We start from the raw sequence: 6,669 nt of genomic DNA, 5'->3' as shown, positions 1-6,669 counted from the left end.
GACCTTTTTCCTCGCATCTTTTTAAAACTTTTTCCAAATTTTCAAGACAATTATCAAATGTATTCCTAAAGACAGTTAAATCATCCATGAAAATTTCAAACAATTTTCAACCATGTCGCAAAAAATGCTTAGCATACATCTTTGAAATTTTGCTTGGGCATTGCATAATCCAAATGGCATCCTTATAAATGCAAATGTTCCAAAAGGACATGTGAATGTAGTTTTATCTTGATCTTCGAGTGCAATGGGAATTTGATAATAACCTGAATATCCATCAAGAAAACAGTAGTATGGATGACCTGCTACTCTTTCTAAAACTTGATCCAAAAATGGTAATGGAAAATGATCTTTTCTAGTGGCGTCATTTAATTTTCTATAATCAATACACATCCGCCAACTAGATGGGACTCGACTTGTTAACAATTCACCTTTTTCATTTTTTATCACTGTGATGCCAGATTTTTTTGGAACTACTTGTGTTGGGCTTACTCACTTACTATCAGAAATAGGGTAGATAATCCCAACATCGAGTAGTTTGAGAACTTCAGTTTTCACAACATCTTTCATGTGTGTATTTAATCTCCTTTGTGGTTGTTGAGATGTTTTAGAATTTTCTTCTAAGTGAATTTTGTGAGTGCAAATTAGTGGATTAATGCCCTTAAGATCTTTTAGTGTCCAACCACTTGCATTTTTATGTCTTTTAAGCATATCAACTAATTTACCTTCTTGATCACTTTCTAGTTTGGAAGAAATTACCACCGGATATGTTTCATCTTCTCCAAGAAATGCATACTTCAATTCTTCTGGCAAGGGTTTTAACTCCAATATGGGTGGTTCGTCTTTGTTCTCATATTTTGCATCAAATTCTTTCTCTGATCCTGGTAACGAGTGATACCTGATAAAATCATCAAGATCAATTTCAATATTTTCTTTAACAGTTTCAATTGAACAAATATCTAATTGATCACGAGTACTCCCTTCTTGAATGTTTTCTTCCACAAGAGTTTCAATAAGATTTTCATCTTCACTTTCATCTCCTTTGTAATGTGGTTGCTTACAAAGATTAAAAACATTGAGCTCCAAAGTCATGTTACCAAATGACAACTTCATTATTCCATTCCTGCAATTTATAAGAGCATTAGAAGTTGCTAAAAATGGACGACCAAGAATTACAGAATTGCATTACAAACTTCGATAGGTTGTGTATCTAAAACTATGAAATCGACAGGATATACAAAGTTATCAACTTGGACCAACACGTCTTCTACCATACCTCTTGGCACTTTAACAGATCTATCGGCAAGTAAAAGTGTTACCGAAGTAGATTTTAACTCGCCTAGATTGAGTTCTTGATAAACTGAATATGGAAGTAAATTCACACTAGCTCCAAGATCAAGCAAGGCTTTTTTAATCTTTCGTTTTCCAATAATACATGAAATATTAGGACAACCAGGATCTTTGTATTTCAAAGTATTATTATTTTGAATGATTGCACTTAGTTGTTCGGCTAAAAATGCTTTCTTTTTCACATTCAATTTTCTTTTCACAGTGCACAAGTATTTCAAAAATTTGGCATATGATGATACCTGTTTTATTGCATCTAATAAAGGAATATTAACTTTTACTTGTTTAAAAATATCATATATATCAGAATTCAAATTTGATTTTTTTGTATTTTTCAATGCATGAGGGAATGGTGGTGACACTGTCTGTTGAACCTCCTCTTCGCAAGTTATGGGTTCCACTTCCTTACCCTTTGGAGTTGATTTATCATCATCTTCACAAGGTTCAAGAATGGATTTTTCCACAATCTTACCACTTCGAAGGGTAATAACAGATTTTACCTGATCCATCGTTTGAGTTCCAGAAGTTCCACTTTGTGAATGATGATCCTTGGGATTAGGCAGAGGTTGTGAAGAAAATTTACCTTTTTCATGAACATTAAGTGCAGATGCAAATTTAGCAAGAGTATCTTTCAAATCTGACATGGTTTGAGCAGTTTGAGTATTGATAGACTCATGCTTTGCAATGAAAGAATTCAATGTATCTTCCAAATTTCTTTTAGGTGGAGGAACATATGGTGCATAATTTTGAAAACTTTGTTGATTTTGGAAATGTGGTTGTGAAAATTGTGCAGCATTATCATTCCTCCAACTAAAATTTGGATGATTTCGCCAACCTGGATTGTAATTTTGTGAAAATGGTTCAAATTTTGGCATTTTGAAATTGTTCGGCTTGTTCATGGAGACATTCTTTAAAAGAGAGCAAAGTAGGACAATCTTTTGTAAAATGATCACTTGTATCACAGATGTGACACGCAATTTCTTGAACAGATTTTAATTGATCATTCTTTTTCAATTCAAGTGCCTTAACTTTTCTTGCCAAAGAGGTAAATCTAGCTTGAAGATCATGTTCATCTTTGAGAGTGTACATACCTCCTGTAAGGCCCGAAATTTTAATTATCATAATCTGAGATTAATCTGAAATGATTATTGATTAATTAAGGTAAATATAGACGGAACGGATTATACCGAGAAACACGAGAAATGACGCAAAAATTTATATTCAAGGGTAAGCCATTCGCGCACATTCACAACGTAATGCGCGAACTATGCGCGGAAGGGTAGAAGACCCCGCGCATATGCGCGGCATGAGGGCGCGTATATGCGCGAGGCATCCAGTAGCTAAATGTGAAGTCCAGAGAAGTTGGCGCATATGCGCGGCGTAGAGGCATGCATATGCGCGAGTGTGTGTAGGCGCGAGACAGTAGGTCTCGCGCATATGCACGAATTGATAAATTCAGAAGTGCCGGGAAGAAAGCCAGGCGCATATGCGCGGGCCTTGGGCGCGCATATGCGGGCGGCATGCAGAAGGAGAGTAAGCCACTTGTTCTTGTTATGTGCGAGATATATATATATATATATATATATATATATATATATATATATATATATATATATATATATATATATATATATATATATATATAAGAATTGCACGTCTTCCGATCCCCTCACAAAATTCAGAAAAGGGTCGAAGCTTTGGAGAGAAAAATCCTTACGCCTTTTAAATTTGTGATTGTGAAAGATCCGTCCGCTAGAATTTTAATCCGAGTTCAGTACTATGTTCCTATCGACGTAGGCTACAACTGGACGTAAGTTTTGTTACGTTTAGATACGATTTGAAATTATTATATTGTGGGGACCCGGACGCTAATCATCTTCTTAATCGTCGTTGGGATTTAATTATCAGTTCTGATAAACAGGGTCTAAAAATTTTTCGTTTTAAAATGTAAATGCGGAAGGTAATGGAATCTAAATAATATACATCTCAGTATAAAATACATTTTAGTATAAAGTACAATACTGTACAATCTAAGTCTAAGGTTCAGTTACTAAGTTCAAGTAATAAACCAAATCTACAGTAAGTCCGGAATCACCACGCTAACTCTTCTTCTCTCCTCATCCTCTTGACCCCGATCCAGTCCCACCTGTTGTCATGCACACATACAAAACAAGACAACAGCCGGATAACTCCGGTGAGAATAAATCCCAGTATAAAACATGGTAAACATGCATATACATAAAGTAAATCATGAAATATTCTATCATGAATATAATTCGAATCAATAGATTTCGTAATCTAGGAAATTTAATCAAGATAAGCATGCAACTCGAACAGATAAACATGCTACTCAAATCAAATCATAAAAACATGCTATCATAACTGAAAGCAATAGCAATGGGATCCATAATCTATGAAACCCATTCATCTACGCATGCAGTTATAATCACATTATGTCATGACTCGACTCCATGCTGACTCTAGGGATCCCGGTGTGAATAAGACGTCAATGGCTGTCACCTACCCTCCCACTCGGGGTGACTGTACGTCTTATTCCTAGACTTCGGTCTGAGCTGTATCAACGGCTGCAATAGGAGTCAGGGCTGCTCCTAAGCTGAGATACACCGAACATCTAGATATGTGACAATGGCTGTCAACGACTCTTCTATATGAAATGCAATGCATATAAATCTATAAACAGAGCAGTAGCATATCAGCATATAAACAAAGCATATTCATATCAGAAAGATTTTCTTGGGAAACTCAAATAGGATCTATTTGAGTTGTGTCTTCCCGAATATCACATGAATTATACCTTTGTCGTCCCTATCTGACGAAGACGATGATCTATATTCAACTCTGTCCATATCAAATCTGAAATGACAATATCGAATACACTGTGTCAGTGAATAACTCAATACACAATCTGTTCTGATCAATACTCAACTCAGTATATAATCTGATCAATATATGAACAATACACAATCTGATTCATATCAACGCTATCACGATGAAATATAAATCATTACTGAATCTGATCAATCTGAATTAACTGATCTTTCGACGGTATAATAACACAATTTGAATAACCCCGTCAATCTGAACATCACAGATATAATACCAGAATTCATAATCTCAATATCGGTATATTCAAAGTCAATAATATACAATTCAAATATCAAAATCTCAGTCAATATCTTTCGAAAATCATAACAATTACAGAAACAGTCTGTTCTTTAATCTGTCATCAATTCTCTAATATCTACGGTAGTAGAAACATCATATCTGAATCACATGCAATTCTAGCAACATCATATTCTCAATACATCTAAAAACGTAACAAAACTTACGTCTTCGTGTAGCTCGTAGCTAGAGAAGCACGATACTGCTTTCAGATTCAAATTCTAATAAACGGTTCGCACGGAATCACAAATCAAAGCAACGAAAGTTGAAGGGATTTCTGGAGGAACTCTCGGCTCTTATGTTCTGATTCTGAAGAGGAATGACCATATATATATGGTACAATTGCATGTCAAACAAATGGCTGATTCTTTGTACTGCACGTTGCACCGCGGGTGCGCTCATTACATGACCGCGGGTGCGCTCTGGCTAGTACCGCGGGTGCGGTCTTGCCATTTCCAAAAACCCCCAACTTTCTGCCACTCAACCGCGGGTGCGGTCTTGGTTGCACCGCGGGTGCGGTGATGCTTCGGCCTCACCTTCCAAAATTCCATTTTTTAATGACCGCAGGTGCACTCCTGTTCTGGGCGCGGGTGCGGTCTTGCAAACCTTATTTTCTCATGACTTTTCTTCCCTCATCGCATATCATGCATTCTCATATCTTCCGAGTCTCACGTTAGTGAAGATTAATAATCTTGGTTTATCAATTCTATAATTCTCGGGCATTACATTTCTCCCCCTCTTAAATCTGAGTTCGTCCCCGAACTCACAAGAAATCAATTCAGATATACGAGAAGAAATGTATACTAGAGTTGAAATCAAAACTCAAATCCCTGATTTCCATCTGGAATACGAATTTATGAAGTATAACAACATAATACTTCTTAAATTAACTCTGACGAAATCAATCCTGCCATGTTGGTTATACAATATCTGTATAAACCACTCTACAGTTCATAGTAAATCAGTACTATTGACGGTTATCAATTCTGTTTATCCCGATCAAGGATATATTCAATCTTCCATTCCAAATATCAAACATCATCATCCGATGTTGGTTTATCCAATCTGTTATTTCTGAGCTATCTTTATTCCTCTCTGAATCTTCTTTATAATGACTCTGTAGTACTCACTGTACAATGTGTCGTCTGTAACTATCTTAGTACTCTTTTGATAGCTACCACCACACAATCACCCATAAAGTAACAATACCTCATGTCAACTAGTGCTAACATCCAGCTCTACTACTCTCTGGATATCTTTCATATCTGGATAGTACATTATGACTGTCTGTCAATCTGTATAATAATCTAAGAGAGAGTTCATGATATATTCTGTCACAAATACAACCTCAAGCAAAATCACAATCTGACATAATCTAATATGGCATTCTGATCTTTTTGACCACTTCTCTGACATCGATCTGTGTCATTTGATCATGTTCGTACATTATCTTGTACAAACTAGTAGATATAGATTGAACAGTCTGTCAATCATAATCATATCCTCTTACCATCTGAAGAGAAATAGCAGTAATATCATTACTAGAGTCATAGAAATGTACTCTCATTTCTATTCAGAATTATACCAATTCTGTAATAATTCTTCTGAGTTCTATCTTTTTGCCTTTATCTAGTGGCAATTCAGACATTTCAGTACAATTTCTGTCAATATTTCAGTACAAATTCTCTTATAACTGATCTCATCTGTCTATATCACAACTATCTGTTCGAATATCATACATTCTCAATCATCAGAATGAAAACTGAATCCACTACGGTACATTTCTGACCCTATCTGTGATTCCATATCCGAACTACTGACATAAACAAATCAGTTAATAACATAAAATAAAGAAAAAATACCTACCTGGTATTCGGCTCTGACTATCAATATCAATTCTGTTATACAATTCTGTAATATTCTGACATCACAAGCTAGTCAATTTCATACAAAACACAAAATCATATATCGGTTACACTGATCGATGCTACTTTCTGATTATCAATCAAATTCTGAACATTCTGATCGCATTGCTGAATAGCTGTACCTCTCGAAAACAACTCTGATATAATTGAACTGTATATATTCTCAATGGTCACAACAATCTGTATCATATACGGATTCAAAACAATAGTAATATCA

The sequence above is a fragment of the Primulina eburnea genome, chromosome 7 (genome assembly GCF_022965805.1).
Source record: "Primulina eburnea isolate SZY01 chromosome 7, ASM2296580v1, whole genome shotgun sequence".
In the NCBI taxonomy this organism is placed as follows: Eukaryota; Viridiplantae; Streptophyta; class Magnoliopsida; order Lamiales; family Gesneriaceae; genus Primulina; species Primulina eburnea.
The sequence above is the reverse complement of the archived record's forward strand: the minus strand, read 5'-3'. Positions refer to the sequence as shown.